Source organism: Sorex araneus, chromosome 3 (genome assembly GCF_027595985.1).
Source record: "Sorex araneus isolate mSorAra2 chromosome 3, mSorAra2.pri, whole genome shotgun sequence".
NCBI lineage: Eukaryota > Metazoa > Chordata > Mammalia > Eulipotyphla > Soricidae > Sorex > Sorex araneus.
Window position 1 is genome coordinate 187,596,511 of NC_073304.1, and position 25,607 is coordinate 187,622,117.

General features: G+C 39.8%; 1 pseudogene; it reads right to left on the reverse strand.

Annotated features, from left to right (window-relative positions):
- Window positions 1–299: 299 nt before the first annotated feature.
- On the reverse strand, window positions 300–4,405 carry LOC105942812 (dnaJ homolog subfamily A member 1-like; annotated as a pseudogene).
- Between the last annotated feature and the right edge of the window lie 21,202 nt (window positions 4,406–25,607).

A 25,607-nucleotide genomic window follows, 5' to 3' on the forward strand; every position in this document is an offset into this window, starting at 1 on the left:
TTAAGTGTTAATCAATAATTTAGAGGTGAAGAGGATGTTTGTCCAAAGATCCAATAAAGTGTCTCTTGACGTAGAAAACTTGAATCCTGGGAAGACTGCCTTAAATATTCCTGCTGTGTCAGTGTTCACAAGAAATAAGAGACATGAAATATTTAACAAATATTTACCTGGGCAATTCTGTGTTGTTAAATTTTTGTTTTTGTATTTGAGTTCATTATTTAACTTTTAAACACCACTGTAGTTGAATACTAAAACAAAACAATTGCAAGTAGTAAGCAAACATGAAGAACTATATAGTCCTACACATATTCAATACCGCATATTAAATGCCAGCAGTGTGTGTTATTTATACAACCCTTAAGAAGTCTGACAATGCTCCAGACTAAGAACTAAGCCGCAGCCCCATGCCCGCCCAGGAGGGGAAAGGTATTTCTCTCTCTCTCTCTCTCTCTCTTTCTCTCTCTCTCTCTCTCTCTCTCGCCTCTTCCTTGCCGAAGGGCATGGTAACTGCCATATTATGACGACTACAGATGGGGTTTACAAGCTTGCAATGATCGAATATCTGGAAGAAATCTCCCTGGACTTAGTTGTTAAAGTACAGCGGCCGCGCGACCTCATATCTCTTCACAACAGGTCTGACTATAGTGGGGTACTCCTAACAATAATAGTGAGGCTTGTGTTGAAATATTGAATGTAACCAAAGTAAATAGAAAGTAAAGTGAAATTTATCAGTTACAAGGGGGGGGTGTGGGGGTGGGCGGGATGGGAGGTGTACTGTGGTTTTTTTTTTTTTGTCTTCGGTGGTGGGATATGGGCACTGGTGAAGGGATGGTTGTTTCAGCATTTTATGACTAAGACTTAAGCCTGAAAGCATTGTAATTTTCCACATGGTGATTCAATAAAATAAAATTCTTATTAAAAAAAAAGAAGTCTGACAATGAACACCACTTCTAGGATAATGTTTATTAGCCTTATAAGATTCTCCATTGTAATAGCACTGTTTATTCTTATTTGGATCATACCTGATTTATTTCACCAGTCTTTTCTACTTCCTTTCAGGAAGAAGTTTCTCTAGCAAAGAGAGTTTATTGTAAGAGAGAAAGCCATTCTCAGTAAAATTTACTTAAATTCAATGATTAGGTGGCTCTTTTTATATGAGTTATGGTAAATTGGTATGCCTTCATTTTAGCACACATTGGATATACCCATACTTGATAGTCTGATGTGGGTGAGAGGTGATGACAATAGTTCAGTTGTCAAGAGTAGATACTGGCTTTGGAAACCACATAATGATTCATCCAATTGTCTGTCCAAACAATGAAAAGATTTCCCCATTGCTTAGTAAAAAGAGCATGGTCATTTTAATAATGTCTCCTAATTTCAGTACTAGTTCTTGGTCTCCTTAACCAAACCATGAAATGTTATCTTCTGGCCATCTTTCATGCCTTCGCCAACATGAACTTGTAGAATATTCTCTTGGATTGTCTTTCTTCTGAGGAAGCTTTTTATATCTATCTTTAAAATTGATCCATTCCTTATGACCTTGGCATTCCATATACAAAGACTAAATTTGTTGTATTATTTCAAGTTCTATTCAGAAGACAAGGTATCCTCCGTGCCTGACAACTGCAGAACATCTAATTATATACATAATTCTTAAAAAGCCATTTTAAATATTTTTACTATTTTTCATTTATGTAGAAGACAATTTACATAATATTTTCTGAATAATTATGGCCAGTTTTTCTGTCAAAACTTTTAACTCATATACATATATATATATATTATACATATATGGGCTGGAGTGATGGCACAGCGAGTAGGGCTTTTGCCTTGCATGTGGCCGACCTGGGTTCGATTCCTCCATCCTTCTCAGAGAGCCCGGCAAGCTACCGAGAGTATCTCGCCCACACAGCAGAGCCTGGTAAACTACCTGTGGCATATTTGATATGCCCAAAACAGTAACAACAAGTCTCACAATGAAGACATTACTGGTGCCCACTCAAGCAAATCGATGAGCAATGGAATGACAATAATACAGTGATTTGGTAAACTTTACTTGCACTAAAGCAATTGGGACAGAACTCTACTAGTTCTTTCTTACCACCACAGCCTTAATATTTTTCAAAAATCAGCTTTGCAACTTTCCACATGGTGATTCAATAAAAGAATAAATTAAAAAAAAAACATTTCAGAAAAAAAAGAAAAAAATTTTCAAAAATCACATTATTTTGCAATGCTAGCTTTTTTATTGGCCATTATGTAAAATGCCTTCCTCTGCAAGCCTTTAGTTCCCCTTCAAGAAGCATACCAAAGATGTTCATGGGGTAGCTGAAACCACCACTTACTCCATCTTCTTTATGTGTTTGTTTTCGTCCTTTGTTATAAAAGTCCCTTTTCTTTCATCATATGCTTGAGAAGTCTGTTCAAGCTTCTATCTTTCATTTAAATGCTTATCAGGGTATTACTTTAGGGCAAGTTTCCTGTAACATTTTTCAATTATTCCTGAGTGGTGTTGAGTTGATCTCCAAAATCACCATCATAAATGATTTCTTTCACTATTTTCTACAGATAGTGAGTTGGCCAAGGCCGGTGTGGGGGAGAGGGAAGGAACATGTTGCTGAGTGCAACTCAGGAAGCCATTGCCTCTCACCAATTATTCTGGAAAACTTTTATGTGATGGGGAATATTTCAATAAACAAAGGAGATAAATTTCTTTTCTTGGGAAGATGACATCCTAATGAAATAAGATCTATGAAAATATTTAAGGAAGTAGAGTGCAGGAATCATAAAGTATTGTGCAGAAGTATACCAAAACCATGAGTGACACGGGCTTTTTATTCTGAAGGGTTAGGAAGGAATTTTAGGTGGCAAAGTTGAGCTAAGACTTGAGTGAAAAAAGGATTCAGCCCATGAGTATTTGTTACTGAGAATTTCAGGTGGAAATTATTAGATACCCACAGAAGGTGGATACCTCCAGGTGACAAAAAGAGACTAAAGTTGGGGCCTGAAATAATAGTACAGCAGTCAGGACACTTGCCTTGTGTGTGGCTGATGGGTTTGATCTGATCCTGCTGAGAGTTATCCCTGAGTGCAGAGCCAGGACCAGATCTGAGCACCACTGGGTATATGCCAATACCCCACAGCCCCCAAAAAGAAACTAATGTTACAGAGCTTAATAAGTGCTGTAAAAGAGGATGAAATAAGTTAGATAAGAGACTGACGTTTTCTCTCCATGGTCCATTGCTCTGCTCCACATTAAGTGTAGGTTATAGTTTGTTCTGAATGCAATTACAGACTCTTATAGTTTCTTAAAATTGAGGACATAGTTCCTGATAAACTTTTGTAAAGATAATTTTGAATGTTGGTTGAAAATGGATCTAAATAGGGCAAGAGTGGAAGAAGAGACAAATCAAAAAACTATTGCAGGGGATGGGAATTAAAAGAGGTATAACACATGCCTTGCATATCCAAGTTCCCTGAGTTTTAGTAGCAATACCAGATGATCTCAGGAGTCATTAGTTAATCACTATTTCTAGCCTATAAAACTGCATCAAAGGAGAGAGAGCACTGAATTTACAGATCTACTTCACTAGGCTGATTACTAGTAGACATGGCTCTGGGTTGCCCAGATCAATGCTGTGGAGGCACACTACCCAAAAGCTATTTCGCTACTATAGGCAAGAGCCGACTTTGATTTGCATAAGGAGGAAACTGTGAAGATGAAGAAAAGTTGATAGGCTCTGGGTGCATGCTGGATGTAGAGCTAATAGGACTTAGTGGATTTGTATTGGTGGCTATGGGAACTTTTTTTTTTCTTCAGGAATTTGAATTTTGCTACCGGAGCTCTAGAGAATCTCAGCACTTCATTGAAATCTACATGGATCATATAGGGTTAAAATTCAGGCTGCAAATAAAAAACAAAAACGATGGAAGTGTGGTTTGGAAGACACAGATATACCCAGGTAAAGTTTAAATAATCCAGAGAGATCAGAAATTGAGAATGTGAGTTAAAGTGTGTGTGTGTTTGTGTGTTTATATTGTCTCAATTTTCTGTGAAAATAAACAACCCAAAGAAATGATTAATTTTCTATTTATGTAAAAGAAGGCACTACCATAGTTTCAGTTGAGGTTAATCTGTTTTTTATATAAATAAGATGTTTTCTCTTTATTTTGGGCCACATTAAGCAATGCTCAGGGGTTACTCCTGGCTCTACACTCAGGAATTATTCCTAGTAGTGCTCATGGAACCATATGAGATGCTGAGGATCAAATCCAGGTCAGCTGCAGTCAAGACAAATCCACTACCTGCTGTACTATCTCTCCAGCCCCGAGCTGGTGTCTCATCCACAATGAGATTTGTTTTGGTGGCATATGGGAACTTTGCCACCATCTGTGTCTTCATCTCCTCTAAAACTTTAAAAAGTTTAGTTTATTTCTAAATTCCTCTTATATATTTTGGTTTTATATTCCTTGAAATCTTCAATTAATAGATTTTCATATTTTAATTGAAATAATTTCTCCCACCTCTATTTCTTCCAGAAACTCATGGATCTTCAGCCCAGAGAGGTCAGTAACAATCGTTACAAGAGAACACAGGATCCAGAGTGGTTCTGCTCTCTAACAACTTTTAGGAACAAGATCCAGGGACCAGTCTTGTCCTGGAGCGAAGGAAAAAGAAAAAGGAAGGGGCTTTGACATATAAACCTTACATGGGATTAAGTTTTAAGAGTGTGACTTGTGCCCCAGGATAGAGTCTTTCCTCTTACCTCTTTTTTTTTTGTCCCCGGAGGTTCTGGAACCTTCCACAATGCAGCATCCATGAGGAAAAGCACTCACTCCAAAGATAATCCAACAGAATGCTGGGTCAAAAACTGGCAGAAGAGGAAAAAGGAATTTATATGTAGTGTGTTCTGAGTCACTGGGTATGGGATTGGGGAATTACCACATGTTCAAATCCAGCACTGGTACAAATGCTTCTTTTCTTCCTGAAGGTTCCAGACCTTCAGCCCCTTGTGTCCATTCAGTCCAGAGAGGTAACAACTGTTTGAGAACATACTAGCCAGGGTTAGTTCCAGTTCTGGAGGAGAGGAGAGAAAAGAAGGGACATTCATGTGCAAATCTCAAATGGGATTAAGCCCTGGAGAGTGGTTTGTGCCTCTGGACAGTTTCCCTTCCCATTTCCCTTAGACCTGGCCAGGTAGGCTCATATAGAATCTTACACAGTGCAGACTCAGCATCCGTGCGTTGTGCTGGGATGTCTCTGAGGAGAATTTATTTACCATTTGCCTGTTAATAAATTCACACCCAGTACAACCATGTGTTTACTAGGTACCCACTCCCAACACAACTCAATAAAATACTGGGTCCAGAACTTTGAAGGCAGAGTTATCTTTATAGTGGTTAAATATATCACAGGGGAACTGGATCCATAGATGCAGGTGATTGAAGTAAAGAAGGGCTGGGGTCAAGGTAGAGGCTGTGGAGAAGCTGTTTTTTTTGCTCATTGCCAGCCTCACCTTCATTCCAGGTGCTCAAGCCTTGCTGCACTTTGTGGATAAGTACCGACAGATGCTGGTGACTCGGGTGACATCTGTGGATTCTGTTCTGGACAAGCTGTTAGGAGAAGTGCTGACCGAGGAGCAGTATGAAGCAGTGAGAGCTGAAATGACCCCGTCAAGTCAGATGCGAAAGCTGTTCAGTTTCATGAGGTCCTGGAACAAGGCCTGTAAAGATAAAGTCCACGAAGCCCTACTGGAAACCCATCCTCACCTAATTAGTGACCTCGAGATGATGTGAGGTGAGGCAGATGACCGGTTTATAGAGTGACTTAGAAACATGGTTTGGAGACCTGGTTTTCTGACTATTCTTTGGTTTTATATTTTCATCTCTAAATAAATTGCAATATGTTGCCTTCTAGCTAAAAAATTATGGAACTTTTTAAAAAAATTATTGAATCACTCTGAGATAGTTACAAGCTTTCATGTTTGGATTGCAATCACATAATGATCAACTATCCATCCCACCACCAGTGCACATTCCCCCCCAACAATATCCCTGGTATACCCCCTTTCCCACTCTTCCCCTGCCTCCATGGCAGACAATATTCCCCATACTCTCTCTCTACTTTTGGGCATTATGGCTTGCACACAGACACTGAGCGGTCATCATGTTTGGTCCATTATTTACTTTCGGCATGCATCTCCCATCCTGAATGATTCCTCCAGCCATCATTTTCTTAGTGATTCCTTCTCTGTTCCAACTGCCTTCTCCCCTCCACTCATGAAGCAGGCTTTCAGCTATGGGGCAATCCTCCTGGCCCTTTGTATCTACTGTCTTTGGGTGTCAACCTTATCTGATGTTTTTCTATACTCCACAAATGAGTGCAGTCCTTCTATGTCTGTCCCTCTCTTTCTGACTCATTTCATTCAGCATGATACTCTCCATGTCTATACACTTATAAGCAAATTTCATGACATAATCTTTCTTAATAGCTGCATAGTATTTCATTGTTTAGATGTACTAACGTTTCTTTAACCAATCGTCTGTTCTAGGGCACTTGGGTTGCTTCCAGATTTAGGCTATTGTGAATAGTACTGCAATGAATATATAGCTACAGATGTCATTTCTACTGTGCTTTTTAGCATCCTCAGGATAATTCCCAGAAGTGGTATTGGGAATAATATGGAAGCTCACTTTCTAGTTTTTGAAGGAATGTCCATATTGTTTTCCAGAAGGGCTGGACGAGTCGGCATTCCCACCAACAGTGAAATACTGTACCTTTCCTCCACATCCACGCCAGCACTGGTTGCTTTTGTTCTTTGGAATGTGTGCCAGTCTTTGTGGTGTGAAATGATATCTCACTGTTGTTTTGATTTGCCTCTCTCTGATGACTAGCAATGTGGAGCATATTTTCAACTTCTGTTCATTTCCTCTCCCATTTTTTGATAGGGTTGGAGGTTTTTTTCTTATACAATTCTACTAGTGTCTTGTATATCCTGGATATTAATCCTTATCAGATGGATATTGGGTAAATATCCATTTTGTGGGTTCTTTCTGTATTTTGGTCACTGTTTCTTTTGAAGTGCAGAAGTTTCTTAGTTTGATTAGTCCCATTTGTTTATGTTTGCTTCCACTTGCATGGTCAGTGCAGTTTCATTCTCAAAGATGCTTTTAGCTTCAATGTCATGGAGGGTTTGGCCTACATTTTCTTCTATGTACCTTATAGATTCATGTCTGATATTGAGGTCTTTAGTCCACTTTGATCTGACTTTTGTGTCTTGCATTAGACAGAGGTCAGAGTTAATTTTTTTGCAGGTAGCTACCCAGTTTTACCAGCACCCCTTGTTGAAGAGGCTTTCCATGTTCCACTTCACATTTCTTGCTACTTTGTCAAAGATTAAGTGGCCATATATTTGGGGGTCTCGGACAGGATATTCAACTCTGTTCCATTGGTATGCAGGTCTGTTTCTATTCCCATACCATGCTGTTTTAATTACTACTGCTTTGTAATAGAGATTGAAGTTGGGGAAGATGACACCACCTGTCTTCTTTTTTTCCAAGGATTGCTTTAGCTGCTTGTGGGGGTTTGTTGTTCTATATGAATTTCAGGAGTGTTTTGTCTATTTCTTTGAAAAATGTCATGGGTATCCTGATAGGGACTGCATTAAACTTGTATAGTGCTTTGGGTAGTATTGCCATTTTGATAATGGTAATTCTCTCTATCCATGAGCTCAGGATGTGTCGGCATTTCCTAGTGTCCTCTTTTATTTCTTGAAGTAGTGTTTTGTAATTTTCCTTGTATAGGTCCTTCACCTCTTTGGTTAAGCTGATTCCAAGGTACATGATTTTCTGAAGTACTATTGTAAACGAGATTTTTTTAAATGTCTCTTTCTTCTCTTTCATTATTTGTATATAAGAAAGCCATGGATTTTTGGGTGTTGATTTTGGAGCCTGCCGCTTTACTATATCGACCTATTGTTTCTAAGAGCTTTTTTGTAGAGTCTTTAGGGTTTTCCAAGTATAGTATATCATATCATCTGCAAATAGTGATAACTTGACCTCTTCCTTTCCTATTTCTATGCCCTTGGTATCGTTTTCTTGTCTAACTGCTATGGCCAGGACTTCCAGTAGTATATTAAATAGGAGTGGCGAAAGTGGGCAACCTTGTCTTGTGTCGATATTAGAGGGAAGGCTTTTAGTTTTTCCCATTGAGATGGTACTTGCTGTGGGCTTGTGGAAGATGGCTTTGACTATATATTGAGGAAAGTTCCTTCGATGCCCATTTTGCTGAGAGTTTTCATCATAAATGGGTGCTGGATCTTGTCAAATGCTTTCTCTGCATCTATTGATATGATCATATGGTTTTCATTATTTCTTTTATTGATATGATGAATTATGTTGATTGACTTGTGAATGTTAAACCATCCTTGCATCCCTGGGATGAATCCTACTTGGTCATGGCATATGATCCTTTTGAGGAGTCGTTGGATTCTAGTTGTTAATATTTTGTTGAGGATCTTTGCATCTGTGTTCATCAGGGATATTGATCTGTAATTCTCTTTCTTTGTGGTATCTTTGTCTGTTTTTGGTATCAGGGTGATATTTGCTTCATATAAACTGTTCAGAAGTATTTTTGAAACTTCAATTTCCTGGAAAAGCTTAAAGAGGATTGGGATTAAGTCTTCTTTAAAGGTTTGGAAGAATTCACTAGTGAATCCATCTGGGCTAGGACTTTTGTGCTTGGGTAGACTTTTTATTACCATTTCAATTTCCTTGATGGTGATAGGTCTGTTCAGGTCTTCCAGGTCTTCTTGGTTCAGCCTTGGGAGGCTATAGGAATCTAGGAACTTATCCATTTCCATGAGGTTTTCTTGTTTTGTGGCATAAAGATTCTCAAAGTGATCTCTGAGGATCCTTGTGAGTCTTGCTAGGTTTATCGATCTTGCTTATTTTCTCAAAGAACCAGCTCTTGGCTTCATTGATCTTTTGGATTGTTTTTGAGTTTCCAATTTATTGATTTCTGCTCTGAGTTTTATTATTTCCTTCCTCCTGTTCTCATTGGGCTCCTTTTGTTGGTCATTCTCCAAGTTCTTAATCTTGAGGTTAGGTTACTTATGTGGGCTCGCTCCTCCTTCTTGAGGAGTGCTTGTAGAGCTATAAACTTTCCTCTTAACACAGCTTTTGCTGTGTCCCATAAGTTTTGGTAAATCGTGTCCTCATTTTTGTTTGTTTCCAGGAATCTTTTGATTTCTTCTTTCATTTCCTTTCTAAGGCACTCGTTCAATAGTGAGATGTTTAATTTCCAGGTGTTTGATTTAGTCTTCTGTTTGTGTGTGTGTGATTTATTTCTAATTTCAGTGCATCATGGTCTGAGAAGGTCATTGATACAATCTCTATCTTCTTAATTTTATGGAGGTTTTTTTGTGGCTCAGCATGTGTTCTATCTTGGAGAATGTTCTATGCACGTTTAAGAAGAATATATTCAGATTTTTGAGTATGAAGTGTCCTGTATATATCTACTAAGTCCATTTCTTCCATTTCTTCCCTCAGATGAAATATGTTCTTGCTAAGCTTGAGTCTGGTTGATCTATCAAGAGTCAATAAAGCGATGTTGAAGTCTCCCACTAGTATTGTGTTGCTATTGATGTCTTTCTTCAAGTCTATGAGTAGTTGTTTTAAGTATGTTGCTAGTCCCTCATTAGGTGCCTATATATTTAGTATTGTAAGTTTTTCCTGTTGTGAAGATTGATTTATCAATAAGAAATGACCTTCACTGTCTTTTGTGACCTTCTTCAGTTTGAAATCAATGTGGTCAGATACTAGGAGGGCTACCCCAGCTTTTTTATGGGAGTTGTTCGCCTGTAGGATTTTTTCCAGCCTTTGACTTTGAGCCTGTGTTTGCTTTGACTGTTGAGATGTGTTTCTTGCAGGCAGCAGAATGTTGAGTTCAATTTTCTAATCCATCCTGTCACTCTGTGTCTTTTATTTTTTAAATTTTTTTAATTTTTATCATTATTTTTAAATTTTTCTTTTATTGAATCACCATGTGGAAAGTAACAAAGCTTTCAGGTTTAAATCCCAGTTATACAATGCTCGAACACCCATCCCTTCAACAGTGCACATATTCCACCACCAAGAATCACAGTATAACTCCCCCACACCCCCACCTCCCCAGTCCCCCACCCCGCCTGTGTAACTGATAATTTTCACTTTACTTTCACTTTACTTTGATTACATTCAATATTTCAACAAAAAAACCTCACTCTTATTATTTGGAGTTTCTCCCCCCTAAATTCGGACCTGCTGAAAAGGAAGCATTTGATAATTTGTTTTCCATTGCTGAGAATGAAGAGATATGAGGTCAAGCGGCCATTTGACCCAGCAATACCACTCCTGGGAGTATATCCTGGAGAGGCAAAAAGGTATAGTAGAAATGACATCTGCATTTCTATGTTTATTGCAGCACTGTTTGCAATAGCCACAATCTGGAAAAAACCAGAGTGCCCCCAAAACAGATGACTGGTTAAAGAAACTCTGGTACATCTACACAATGGAATACTATGTAGCTGTCAGAAAACATGAAGTCATGAAATTTGCATATAAGTGGATCAACATGGAGAGTTTCATGTTGAGTGAAATGCGTCAGAAAGAATGAGACAGACATAGAAAGGTTGTACTCATATGTGGAATATAAAGGAGCTGAGAGGTACAAGCTTGCAATGATGCAATTTCTTGCAGATATTTCTCTGGACTTAGTTATTAAACTGTGTCTTTTAATTGGTGCATTTAGCCCATTGACCTTGAGGGAAATTATTGTTATGGGTTTTGTCTCATTTTTCTGCTTAAATTTGGTGTATTTGAGGGGCCTGTCTTGTCTTAAAGTAGCCCATTCAGTTGTTCTTGTAACCATGGTTTTGAGTCTATGAAGTTCCTGAGCTGTTGTTTATCTGTGAAACTGTGTGTTATTCCTTCAGTTATGAATGAGAGTCTAGCCGGGTAAAGTATTTTTGGTGAGGCATTATTTCATTGAGTTTTTTTCACTATATCCCACCACTGTTTTCAGGCGATCTGGTTTCCTCAGACAAGTCAGCTGTGAATCTTAAGGATGCTCCTTTATAGGCCATTTCTTTCTTTGATCTTGCTGCTTTCAGGATTTTGTCTCTACCTAAGGTTTTGGTCATTTTGATCAGGATGTGTCTTGAGGTATTTTTATTTGGATTTCTTCTAGCTGGTACCCTTCAGGCCTCCTGAATCTGGTCACATGTTTTCTTCAGCTCTGGGAACATTGTAGCAATGATGTCTTTGACAATTTCTTCTTCATCAGGGATTTCTTCCTGTCCCTCTGGGACTCCAATAATTCTTATATTACTCCTCTTGGCTTCATCACAATCATCTCTTGCCATCTGTTCCTGGATTGTCAGTCTCTTTTCCATTTTCTGTTGTTTTCTAGAGAGTCTCTGGACTTTATCTTTGAACTCACTGATTCTGTTGTCAGCAACTGTTACTCTGCTTCTGTGACCTTCCACTGAGTTTTTTAATTCGCCTACCAGGTTTTTCAGGTCTGACATTTCCATTTGTAATTTTGTTTGCATTTTCCACATTTCTACTTCAAATCCTCTTGTATTTTATTGGCATTGCTTTCCATTGTTTCTTTTAGCTCCCTAAGCATCCTCGGGAGCTCTCTTCTAAATTCCTTGTCAGAGAGGCTATCTAGCACTTCATTGCTGTTGGGGTCATCTGGACTAGCCTCTTCAATAAGTAAGCTTGGTGGGGTTCTGCACTGCATTACCATTGTGACCTATGTGGCTTAGCCCTTCATGCTCACTGCTACTATTCTTCTTATGATGCAATATTAATTGAGGTGGGCTTAAATGGTTATTGGCTAATGTGTCTCTGGTGGTTAAGTTAACCTGGTGAAAGTTCCAACTACGAGGGTAACTTATGGTTCTTATGGAATATGGAAGGGGGAGAATAACACATGGCCATGTTAGCGGCCGTGGCTCTGGGAAGGAGCCCTGACACGGGCCAAATATCTAGATGGAATAATAAGAGGGTGCCAGGAACATTGCAGTTTGGGGTGTGTTCCCGGTGTGCCTCAATTCCTGTCTCTCGAAGACCAAGGATGAAAACCAGCTTTCCTGAGGTCTGGTTAGAATCGTGGCTCCCGGAAGGAGCCCTGACACGGACCGGATACTTGGATGGGATGAGAGGGGGGTCAATTATGGAACTTTCTTCGATGAAGTCTTTGCTGATCAATCATGTTCATACCCAGTACTAGGATATAATAATGTACACATCCCAGTTTTAGGCACCCTTGGCTTTCACAGAGAACTGTGCAGATGGGATAACAGTATCACAGGAAACCTTGTAGAATTTTACACCAAGAGCCTGGTCTGATGGAGAGAGCAAACAATTCAAGAGTGTTTCTTGCACATCCAGATCATTAGGACAGTTGTTTCTGACTGAAGACATACATGGGTCTGAGGTCACGTGAGGGTGACTATCTTCTGACTAGTGACAAACATTTTGTTTTTCAGTATTCAATGCTGATACTCTTTTTGTTTATCCCAAATTATTATTTGTTATTTCCGAAGACTAAGTTGATTTTTAGAGGAGAAAGTTAAAGATGTGGCTATAAGGGTACTGGAGTCTTTGCCCTAAGTTCCTCGAGTTGGTCCGCTGCCTGTGCTTTTACACACCCCCCACCTTAACACTTGGCATAAGACATTATTCCTCTTGCTGCCCTGCTGTGTATCTTCCCACCAGATGGTCATTCATGAGTACAGAAGCCATGCATGCTCTGTTTATCATTTTTTTCCCAGTGCCTAGTAGACATCTCGTGGGTTTTAGTTGAGGATTTAGTATGAGGTAAATAGTAAAGAAACTATCCTCAAATATATCCTCGACTCTCTTCCTGTCATCACAACATACATTTTATGTCAGAGCCCTCCTAAATATCCTCAAATTAGTACCACCTGCATACCTCTAGTGAGAGAGTAATCTTAAAATTGAGCACCTTGGTCCAAGGATTAGTGTGTAAGGTCTTGGATTTGATAGTAGAACACACAAAAAGATTTAATACCAAGATAATAAAACATTTGGCCATTTTTTTCCACTCATGAGAACAAAAAATCCTCAACTCCTGTCCCAAATACAGCAACAAAGAGGCTGGAGAGATAGCACAGCAGGTAGGGAGTTTGCCTTGAACGCGGCTGACCCAGGTTTGATTCCCAGAATCCCATATGGTCCCCTGAGCACTGTCAGTAATAATTCCTGAGTGCAAAGCCAGGAGTAACCCCTGTGCATCGTCAGGTGTGACCCAAAAAAGCAAAAATAAAATAGAATAAAATAAAAATACAGAAACACAAACATCAGCCTCCCACTCAGCCTCCTCCCTTATTGCCTCTAGGGTACCTCTCACTTTTAATCACTAAGAAAAGAAGAGGGAGGGCCACAAAAGAGTGAGTTAAAGTCATTGGTGGGCCATAAACAGCAGAGAATGGACATTTGAAAGGACTGTCTGGTGCTGAGTGTGTAGCCATATCTACTGTCCCAGAATTTCACTGTAAACTTTGGCCTAAGGAGTCCTCGATGATAGAACAGGCCATCTTGGATGGCTCAGTGTCACCAGGGCAAGGATTCTTCTCACATCTAGCTTGGTAGGCTTCTATGTATCTTCCTCATTGTGTTTGCTGTACTCCTATCATGCAAAGGATGAATCTTTATAATTCAGCCTCATGGTACTCTCTGAAGAATTAGGCTGGGAATTTCTCTTTTCCTTTTCTGCCTATCTCCATCCAGTGATTAGATGTAAACTGTGAACCATGTAAAATCTGATGAAGAGCTATCACTTGAGAATATGTGGAGCTGGGCCTGTTTGAAATGGCTAATTTCTGATGTGGTGAATGCTGGGATCTAGCTAGAAGGGAGGGAAATCTACACCCAATTCCAAAAATAGTCTCAGAGTTGTCTGCCAGGAAAGAGATCTACCTGGTAAGGTGTGGTGGTGAGCAGAGGTTCAGAAGCTGTGAACCCATGGAATCAGCTATAGCACAGCGGGGAGGGCGTTTGCCTTGCACGCAGCCGACCTGGGTTTGATTCCTTTGTCCCTCTCGGAGAGCCCGGCAAGCTACTGAGAGTATCCCACCTACAAGGCAGAGCCTGGCAAGCTACACGTGGCATATGCAATATGCCAAAAACAGTAACAAGTCTCACAATGGAGACGTTAAGTGGTGCCTGCTCGAGCAAATTGATGAACAATGGGACCACAGTGCTACAGTATTTTTTTTAATCCACCGTGTCTTCTGTTTCCTCAGGTATGCCTATTGTTCTTTGATTGTTCCTCTTGAACCCATCCTATAGTTATCTGGAGTGCTATTTATTTTCAGGATTTTATTTCATTTATTTATTTATTTATTTTCGAATATTGAAATTAATTTTTATTTTTTAAAAAGAATATTTTTCTAAAGAATTTACATGCATAGTGTTTTTATTACACTGTAATTAATGTATATTCTCAAAAATATATTGAGTTAGGATTTTGTTTGACTTTTATCTTTAAAATTGCACTAGAGTAATATGTAGAATTTTGAATAATTAAGCACTGCAGATATTTTCAGGATTTAAAAAAAATCTTCTGTTCAATTTTATTTGAGATAAAGCATAGTAAGACATAAATATAGTAAGTAGTAATAATGCTTTAAGGTATATAAACATACAATCAAACATTTTAAAACTGCACAAAGTGTTTCGTATTTCATCGTGCACAATTTGACATGTCTAAATCATGATATGATATTATATCCTTTGGTAATCAAGGTTATTTTTATTAGATAAAGTCTAGATTGATGAGTAAAGAGGATCATCTGAAATTAATGCATGTAGTGCCTGAGGGAACGCTTTTATATGAAGTGAATTGTTATGATTTTAAATATAAGGTTTCCATAGAAGCCGAAAAAAAAAAAATCTTCTGTTATTTTCTAGAGGTTTTCTATATCTCATTTTAGAGCTCACCAATTTTTATTTCAGTTGCTGTTTATCTGCTGCCAGGTCATCCACTAATATATTTTTATTTCACCTATGATTCTCTTCAGTTCTGTCACTTATGATTCTAATTTTATTATTTTTGCTCTCATATTTTCCTGTGATTTATTGATCACCTACACTTTAATTTTTTTGAGTTCATCACAGATTCTCATCATGGTCTCTAAAGCATTATCTGAGAAGTTATAGAGGTGGTTAGTAGTAGTAGAGTCTTTCAGGTTATTGTCTTCACTTATTGTATGTCGTGGGCTTTTGCCTTGTTTCCCCACTGTGTCTTCTGTGCTCTGAGAATGAATTTTTGTAATTGACCTATGCAGGAGCTCTCTCAGGGGTTCAGCTGATTGCTAGCTTTCACTTCCCCTGCTATCCTTTTCCAGCTTATTGCTTATTTTTTTACTTTCCCTGCTATCCTTTAACAGCTTATTGCTGTTTCTGGTTTATAATTTTGTGGGCTGCTGTGGACTACAGTTCTATTTTCTAGGGCTGATTGTTCTTGCCTATCCTTGAACTGCAATTTGAGAAACTATGATTTATTAACTGTCATCACTGTCTTTGTGAGGTTTTTCTTCCCCCCCCCCCCCGAAGGAACAAAGAATGAGGTATTAATCTCACTAGCTCCCTAGGAGCAACCAGAGCTTCACTCAAGTCTGTGAGGCTACAGCAGAGTATATGTATGCACAGAGAGGTGTGAAGAATAGACCTACAAGGGTACAAGCAGTGGAGAGTGGAATTACCAGTGCAATCCTTCCCCGGAGAGACAATGGCAGAAAGTTCTGGGAAAGAAAATGAGTGGATTATCCGACCTGGATGGGCAGAAATACCAGCTGATGGGTTAGAAGAAGGAATTGATAAACATCTGGCAAATAGAAGTGGTTGGGGAGGTGGGTGTAGTGAAATCAGGGTGGGCTTTCTAAATTGGACAGAAAGAAGACCCTGGAAGATGGGTTAGAAGCAAGAGAATGTATTCTACAGACATTCTAGAATTTCTTTTCATTCAAGACTTTATACAAAGAGGACATTGTAGAATGTTGGACACTTTGGTGGTAGTAAAGTTTAAGTAATTTTGTTATCAAAACCATATTAACACTATAGTAATCATGTTACCTAAAATGTAATAAAATTTTTAATAGAGTAAAATAAAATGCCTCAAGTATCTAATACCCATTCTTCTGTAAGAATTCTGATGTGAATTTTACAAAGGGTTCATTTTCATATGAATCTTTGCTTCTTTTTTGCTTCTTTCAGAGGTCTCACTTTTTCAGTTCTTGCCCTTTTGACTTTCTTTGCATTTATTTTGTTTGTAACTCTTAGGACTTCCTGGATCAGACTATATTACTCCCTCTGTAGGGGAAGTTATTAATAATTCCCCATATGACTCCTATTTTGTTTATTTTATATAGATTTTTCTTTTCCTCTTCCTTATTGTTGTTGTACCTTGTCCTCAAGACTGATTCAAGTTTCATTTTGTTCCATTCTGCTGCCGAGTCTTGCTCATGCATTTTCATTTTTTAGCTCAGAGCTTTAATCTCTAGCACAATCATTGTTTAGAGGAATTTTTTCATATTTTATAATTTACCTGAACTTATTGATTATCTTTTCCCCTGATCATTTTAACAGCAACCTATTGAACATATATACCCTTAGTCCTACTTTTGTTTGGATGTCTACCTAGGTGATTAAGAATACTCTTGTGTATTTAGGGATTTTTCTGGGCTTTTGTTCCCATACATAGGTAAGTCTAACTTCTCTGTTTTTTCACTCTATTTGTTGATATGTGAGGACTAGGGGTAAATACCTGAGCACAAGCTGGCCTGAGCAATGATCAAGGCCTCATGCTCTCCAAATCAAGTCCATGCCTGTAGCTTTGAGATTTTGTGTCCCTTGTACCTCCTGTGATTTTGGTCATATTTGAGCTGTAGCACTTACACTGCTGCTGGGAAATTGGCTCACAAATTTTTAGTATTAGCTCTTTCCCTAAGATTGGAAAGATCACTGGTAAAGCACCTGTATCCATAATCATATTTGGTATTAGTTAGAATTTGCATTTTTTGTCACCTGGCTGTCTGTATTACTAAACTCAAGCTGGCTTTGGAAATGTCCTATTTTTCTACCCTATGTTTGACCAAGGTAGAGATTCTCTTGCCTAAGTGCCTGGCTGTCTTCCCCGAGGCCTCCTCGGAGGGGATGGGCTCCAATTTCCCTCCCTGCCCCGAGCAGAGTTCCTGGCAGCCGAAGACCTCTGGAGCCTAGCCACAGCCATGCTCAAGGCCCCTCTCCACACGTTCGGACGAGCCTCATGCATAGGGAAACCCAGGTGTGTGGGACCCGGGACTGAGACCTCCAAGCCTGCTCAGATTGGGACTAGGCCTCCTCTGCCCAGATTTCCCATTTCCCAGTAGCTAGGCAGTCATACCCAGGGACTGCCCCCGGCGCTGTGTTATCCCATGCACGGCCAGCATCCAGAGACTTAAAAGAAAGCTCCTGGAAGTGCGCGGCCGCTTCGAGGCCTTGCGATATCTTATAGCCTACTTCTCCCTCTGGGAGAACCTGGCAAAATACTGGGAGTTTCCTGCCCACATGGGAGAGCCTCGCAAGGTCCCCATGGTGTATTAATATGCCAAAACCAGTAACAAGCTGGGTCTCATTCCCCTGACCCCGAAAAAGCCTCCAGTACGGCATCATTGGAAGGATGAGTAGAGAGAGGTTTCTAAAATCTCAGGGCTTGGATGAATGGAGACATTACTGAGACTGCTCGAGAAACTTGACGATCAACAGGATGATGGTGATGATGATGATGATGATGTTTGACCAAATCTAAACTCCAATTGAATGGCTAATATAGCAGACAGAGGTTGGTTATCTACCAGCTTACTTAGTTTCTGCAGGACATATTTCAATCCACTCAACATACTACCTTCAATAAGTCAGATTTCAGATGAGAAGGGGCTATATATATTTTTTAAATTTTTTCCTGGAGAATGCATATGTCACTCTTTACATTGACTCTGCTCCTGACCTAAGATAGTAAAGTTTGCTTTTAGACTGCTTCCTGTACTAAAAGTTTGCATGGTGATAATTGTTAGCATTATTTATTATTTTTTTCTTTTTGGGTCACACCTGGCTATGCACAGGGGTTACTCCTGGCTCATGCACTCAGGAATTACTACTCATGTTGCTCAGGGAACCATATGGAATGCTGGGAATCGAACCCGGGTCAGTCGAGTGCAAGGCAAACGCCCTATCCGCTGTGCTATCACTCTAGCCCCAATAGTTAGTGTTATTATTGGTTTATTATACTCTGTTATAGTTGTTCACATGTTTTGATATTCCTTATTCTATGAAAAGCACAGGTCTCAGAATTTCTTACCACTGCACAGCTGTTTTAGTCTCATCAAGGAAAAAAAGTGTGTTTATGTTAGCAGTTTCTTCTTAAGTCCTCTTCCCACATGGAGCAAAAAGTGAGAGTTTTGCTCCTGGGCTCACCCCTTAGGGCCTGACATCAAGTTATGCCACTGCTGGACAAAACCCAGATTGAGAGGTGATATAAACCAAGAGCAAAGATGTCATCTTTGATAATTCTGTTGCACCCTTAGAGCTATCATCTGGACTTGAAACAATTTATTGGTCCCTTGGAAAATAAGACCAGCATCTAAAGTTTAGGTTGGTGGCATGACAAGAGCAAGAGCCTAATAATGGGAGAGTATCCTGCTGACAAAGTGGTGTCCATCATGATAGCCACCAGCTGTTGGAGCACCAGTACAGTAGTGAATGACCAACTGCTGTCATAGGAACTTTTGCTATGAGGTCCTTCCCCTACCCCGGGGTCCCCAAGTAGACTCAAGGTCAGTGAAATTCTCCCACCTCACTAAGTCAGACAGGTTTATTTGTCTGAGTCTGTTTCTCTCTCTCTCTTTCTCTCTCTCTCACCATCTTCTGGTATCTCAGTTTTGGTAGTTCATTCTGGTTAAATGGTTGGAAGTCATAGTGAAAACATACCACTCCTTCCTACCAAGCTAAATTCAATCAACTTTTGAGAGATAGTTAATCATTTGTCTGGGTCCATCTACTGCCTCCCTTCACTGGACCTAGGGAAAATATTTTGATACAACTAGAAATGACAATACATTGGCTGCATTTTAGATTTGGGTTATTTGAGTTATTTTCTTTCCCCTCTTTTTTATCACCATGGTTTTTACTCTAAGTTACTTTGTAGCAATAATGCAATGTGGGTCATACCCTCTTGGACAGAAGAGAAGGAGCAGGTAAGGTAGTCATTCCACCTATTTCAAACCACTTTGCAGCATACTTGACTGTTGCCTGATGGTTCATGGCTATATCTTATTTTTTAATTAAAATTTTTAATGAAACACTGCGAGATATTACAGACTTACACACTTTCGTGATTATGTTTCAGTCATACAATGGTTGAGTACCCATCCTTCCACCAGTGCCCATTCTCCACCACCAATATTCCCAGTAGCCCTCCCTCCAACCTCCAACCTCCTATCCCACCCACCCCCTTCCTCTGTGTAAGTCACATTCCCTTTTATTATCTCTCTCTTTTTGTGTGTTATGGTTTGCAAGACATGTATTAAGTGGCCATCATATTCGGTCTATAGTCTACTTTCAGCACACATCTCCCGTCCTGAGCAAGCCCTCCAAAGCATCCTTTGCTTGGTGTTCCCTTCTCTATCTCAGCTGCATGGCTATATCTTGAGGCTTTCTTTGGACTAGCCAGTTTGTAAGTATTCTTCTCTCAGATTGGATTAAGCTTCATTAATATTTTGCAATCAGGGTGCTTTATCAATTGGGAAAAAGTCATGGATTTAAACAGAGGGTTTTCCATCCCAGTATTGATTCATTAGTTATATTTGTGAAGCACCTTTGCACCTCCAACTGTGAACTAACCTAACTTTTCAGTATGTGGCTTATCTCATCCTGGTTTTGAGATTATAAAAATGCCCACAACAATGGGCCCCATTTCTTTGTGCTAGCAGAAGCCGTAGTATATGCATCACCCTTTTCTATATTTTAGTGCCATGTTACTATGAACCTGGTTTTCTGGTTACTTTTCTGTAGCCTGGGGCCTATGGTGACAGATACTTGCATAAACTACTGAATTTGTCTGTAAGCTTGCATGTTGATGATGGCCAGTTTTATTGACCACATGCTTATAAGATATCCTATCTATTTCTCTTTATGATCTCTCTCTCTCTTCTTTTAGTCTCGTATTTATGATGCAAATGACTTAAGAACTTCTAGTGGTTGATGGGGACTCACTGTGTAAATCTATAGTCCAAATATTTTCAGTACACTCAAGAAAGCAGAAAATGGGGCTTTTGGTGTCAAAACTACATGACTATTCACATACCTTGAGAAGTATGGAATTATGCTTTTAAGGATGAGTATAACACATAGATTCTAATACTGAACAAAATGTTTTTTACAAAACCCAGAGTCTTTGACGTTTCAGTTTAATAAAAATTTTATTTTCCATAAATTGGCCTGTTTCTTTACACATAGCTAAACTGGGCATGAACCAAGATGACATCTTGGGAAAGGGAACAGAACAAACAAAATTTTCAATACTTGCAGATAGTGCCAGCCAATCAGTAAAAAGAAAGAATCTAGTTGTCAGCAAAGCATGGAAAGAATAGAACAAAGGGGCTCCCACAGGTGAGTTAGGGAGAAAGAACAATGCGGTTTTAGGGTACTTAAACTCTTCCCCGCAGTTGGTGGGAGTGTGGGTTGTACTCGACCATTTCTCTATGGGATGTGGCCCTGGCTGCTCATTCTGTTACAATTCTCTCTCTCTAACAAATCTCTTTAATAAAATCTTTAAACTCCTCAGGGGTGCCTTGTGTTTTAATCGTGAACCCTAACAGCACTATACTGGGCATTGGTAATAAATCAATGAGCAGAGAAAACATTGTTCCTAATGACAGTGCTTATCATCTAGTGTGGGGAACCAGAATGAAACAGGAAGGACAATGCCATGTGTCAAGTGTTCTGATTAGAAAGGCACAAGGTGCTGGGATTTTATGCCATCTTTCTGTAGAAGTTTGCTGTGCTTGTAGGGATTTTTCTTGTCTTATTGTAGTCCCTTTAGTCCTTCTATTAGGTTGGTTTTGAATCTATGAAGTTCCTGAGCTGCTGTTTATCCATGAAGTAGTGTATTATTCCTTTGAGTCTGAGTGAGAGTCTAACCTGATAAAGTACTCTTGGTGAGGCATTCAGTTTATTGAGTTTTTTTCACTATATCTCACCACTGTTTTCATGCTCAGATGGTTTGGTCTGATAAGTCTGCTGTAAATCTAAGGGATGCTCCTTTGTATGTGATTTCCTTCTTTGGTCTTGCTGCTTTCAGTATTGTCTCTATCTATGGTATTCGTTGTTCTGATTATATGTCCTGGAGTCTTTTTAGTTGGGTCTCTTTTAGCTGTTACCCTTCATACTTCTTAAATCTGGATGCTGCCTGCATACTTCATCTCTGGGAACTTCCCAGCAATAATATCTTTAACTGTTACTACCTCATTGGGATTGCCTCCCTGTCCTTCTGGTACTCTAATGATTCATATGTTGTTCCTCTTGAATTCATCCCATACATCTCTTACCCACCCTTGAGCTATTTTGAGGTCTATTTCTATCTTCTGTTGTTGCCTGGATGATTTCTGCAGCACATCTTTAAGCTCACTGATTCTGTCTTCAGCTGTTGCATTCTATTGTTGAAGGCACCTACTGAGTTTCTCATTTCATATACTGGATTTTTTGGGGGTGTAAGGAACTAAGATAAATCTAAAGGCAACTGAGGTTTAAGACAAATAAAGATGATGGATGCCCAGGAGTTAATATTTTTTCAGAATAAATTAAATCCTATGACAAAAACATAGCATTAACTGTCTTCCTGTCCATATAAAATGGACATTGCTCTAAAATAAAAAATGCAAAGGGAATAAAGGAAAGAAAAAAGTAAACATTTCACTCACATGTACAAAATCCAGAGCCATCATAAGGATTGACTTTACAAGTTACCATGTCTGATCTGGAGATATTTTTTTACTAACAGATAATGGAAAGAAGAACACAAAGGAGAGGTTAAAGATAAACACAGAGGATGTGAGTGCCCCAATAGAATTGGGTGTGCCCCCAGGAGAACTGTAGTGGATATAAATCAATTAACATAAGTAAGAGGAGAAAGGACAACCCAATGTTAAGCCTAAAACTCTTGGAAATATAATCAACAACCTCATTCAGTATTCTATATACCACAGATAAGTGAGATCATCCTGTATTTATCTTTCTTCTAGCTTACTTCACTCAACATGATATCTTCCTATTCAAATCATGTTGCAGCAAATTGCATGACTTCATTTTTTCTAGGAGATTGTGTATGTATACTGCATCTTCACAATCCATTCATCTGTCTTTGGGCAGCTAGTTTTTTTGTTTTGTTTTATTTTGTTTTGAGCCCTTCAATACTTTAGAAGATTGGGGTGTTTTTTTTTTTTGCTTTTTGGGTCACACCTGGCAGTGTACAGGGGTTACTCCTGGCTCTGCACTCAGGAATTACTCCTGGCGGTGCTCAGGGGACCATATGGGATGCTGGGGATCAAACCCGGGTCGACCGCGTGCAAGGCAAACGCCCTACACACTGTGTTATCGCTCCAGCCCATGGGCACCTAGGTTAATTCCATATCTTAGCTATATTACTTAGCGTAGCATGAATAATGGTGTGTATATGTCTTCTTGAAGGAGTGTTTTTATGTCCTGGGGGTAGATGCCCAAAAGTGGAATTGCTGGGTTATTGAGTTCAATTCTAAGTTTACTGAGACTCTCCATACTGTTTTCCACAGAGGTTGTACCAGACAACATTCCCACCCACAGTCTCAAATTTTTCTAAACAAGTTTCCTTCAATAAAAATGATCTTGCTTGGGTCAGATATATAGTATCTCTGGTATAGTATCTAAGGTAAGGCACTTGCTTTTGCACACAGCTGACCCAGGTTCAGTCCCCAGTATCCCATATGGTCCCCTAATCACCGACAAGACTGATTCCCGAGTGCTGAGCCAGGAGCAACCCCTGAGTATCACCGGGTATGGCTCCCAAGCAACAAAGAATACCCTCAAAATAAAAAAAATCAGAAAATTACTTTGCTTCACTATTTTGCCTCCTCCTGAAATTCTTTGCTGTGAGAGAAAGGTGGTGGACTAGAATGCCTCTGCTAATGTTAGGACTGATTTTTCTTTCATGCAAAGAACAATTTCTCACTCCAGCCTGAGTCCACAGATTTTAAAGAAATTGGGTGGCAGGGATCATCTATCTGTGCAGAACAAGTGGATTCCAGGCACAGCTTGAAGGCTGTTTTATGGGACTGGCAGGACATGGGTGTCCGTGCTGTGTAGGTGCTTGCAACAGAGTTTACTAGTCCTGATGCAGGCCAGGCATTTCCCTGACTGCTGGTGGTCGAGGTGGGTTGAACATAGAGGTGGAAGCATTCTTCTTGAGTCTACCTCTGTTGCTCCCCACTTTACCAAGATACTTTCAATGGTTCTCACCTTGGCACAAGTGTTTCAGTTGCATAGGACTTGAGCGATAGCACAGCGAGTAGGGCATTTGCCTTGCACGTGGCCGATTGGGTTCGATTCCTCCGTCCCTCTTAAAGAGCCCGGCAAGCTACCATGAGTATCCTGCCTGCACAGCAGAGCCTGGCAAACTACCCATGGCATATTTGATGTGCCAAAAACAGTAACAAGTCTCACAATGGAGACGTTACTGGTGCCTGCTCGAGGAAATCGATGAACAATGGGATGACAGTGCTACAGTGCTACAGCCTTTCTTCACAGAAAAGAAATTTAGGAGGAAAAACCGGCAAAATAGTTCTTATTGATGGAAATTTATTAGAGAAATGTTAGTGTTATTAGAGAAGATGGAAATAATGATGTGTTCAGAAGAGAACACAGGTGAGAAAGAGAAATATGAATTCAAGACAGAACTTGGTTTTCCAGAAGAGGAAAAAGCAGAGAATGACTTTGGGAGAAGATTATATACAATTTCTCCAAATGTCCTGGCCTGGAGCTAATCTGGGCTTTGTCATAGGTAAAGCCTTGCATTTTTATTATTAATTTTTATACTTTTCATTGAATCACAGTGAGATACACAATTACAAAGTTGTTCATGATTGAGTTTCAGTAAATATTGTTCCAATTCATTCCTTCACCGGTGTACATTTCCTACCACCGATGTCCCCTCCCTTCACCTACCCCCACCCTACTATGGCAGAGCCTTCCGTTTTTGAAATAAAACCTTTGGAGTCTCCTTTTTCTGCATCCGGTGATGCCCCAGTTTCTCCATCTCCAAAGAGCTCAGAATTTGCATCTAAATGTAATATATTCTTCATGCCTTTGGATTCTTTGTGTGTAGTTTTTTTTTTTAATAAGAAGTTGCGTTTTTATGTTCATTATCAAATACAGTATTAGAGGAGTCCCAGAGATTTCTTTTTAATTTAAGGCCCTTTCTTGTTTGTGGGCATTGCTAGGAACAACTGGGGAGGGACTGGAGTTGAGGAGGAAGGAGCCCCTGAGACTTAGCCCGACAGGGTTGAGCGGTGGGAGGCAACTCCCTAGTAGCTTCCCCTTTTGACTTCCTGGCAGCAACCCCTCTGTTCTTCTTTCCCCTATCCCCTCCTGCAGCAGCCAGCCTTGGCAGCTAGTCACCATGGTGGCACCAGGGGACGATTGAACAAAATGGGCTCAAGAATGAATGACAAACAGCAACATCTTAAAGCCTTTTTGCAAGCATGTGCTGAATATCCCACAAAAAGTCTGTTCACTAGTACCCATGAAAAGTTTATCCCCATCAGTTGGGATGGGAGATGTGTGCTGTAAGTAGATAAAAAACGAACCAAACATGGTGACTTCTCAGTGTCTGTTGCAAGCCATAATGCCCCAAAGTAGAAAGAGAGTATGGGGAATATTGTCTGCCATGAAGGCAGGGGGAGGGTGGGAAAGGTGGGGTATACGAGGGATATGGGTGGCGGGGAATGTGCACCGGTGGAGGGATGGGTGTTTGATCATTGTGTGATTGTAACCCAAACATGAAAGTTTGTAACTATCTCATGGTGATTCAATAAAATTAAAAAAAAAAGAAAGAAAAGTTTATTCCTTGCTTGTAATAGAATCTTCTCTCTGAAGAGGCTACCTGGGCTTGTGCATGTCTTGTCTTTTCATTGTCTTTTCATACTGCTGGCTTCTGTGCTCACTTTTCCTCAAAGGGCTGTCCCCATCCCCTGCCATGGTGCACAACAAGCAGAGTGTGGTGGGTTCCCACATCTGGCTCCCTAGCCAGTCAGGTAACCTCAGTGTATTGGAGCAATGCTTGCAATGTAGCCATGGTTTATGGCATCTCCTGAATGACCAAATCCTCTTTACTTAAAGTTGAAGTGACAGAAAGTGAGAGGGGCCCCAACTCCAACTGCTGTGATTCCTACCAGGCCACTTTAACCATCTTGCTTTCACAGTTGGAGACTAAACCCTGAAAGACAGCACTTCAGGCAAGTTCTGAG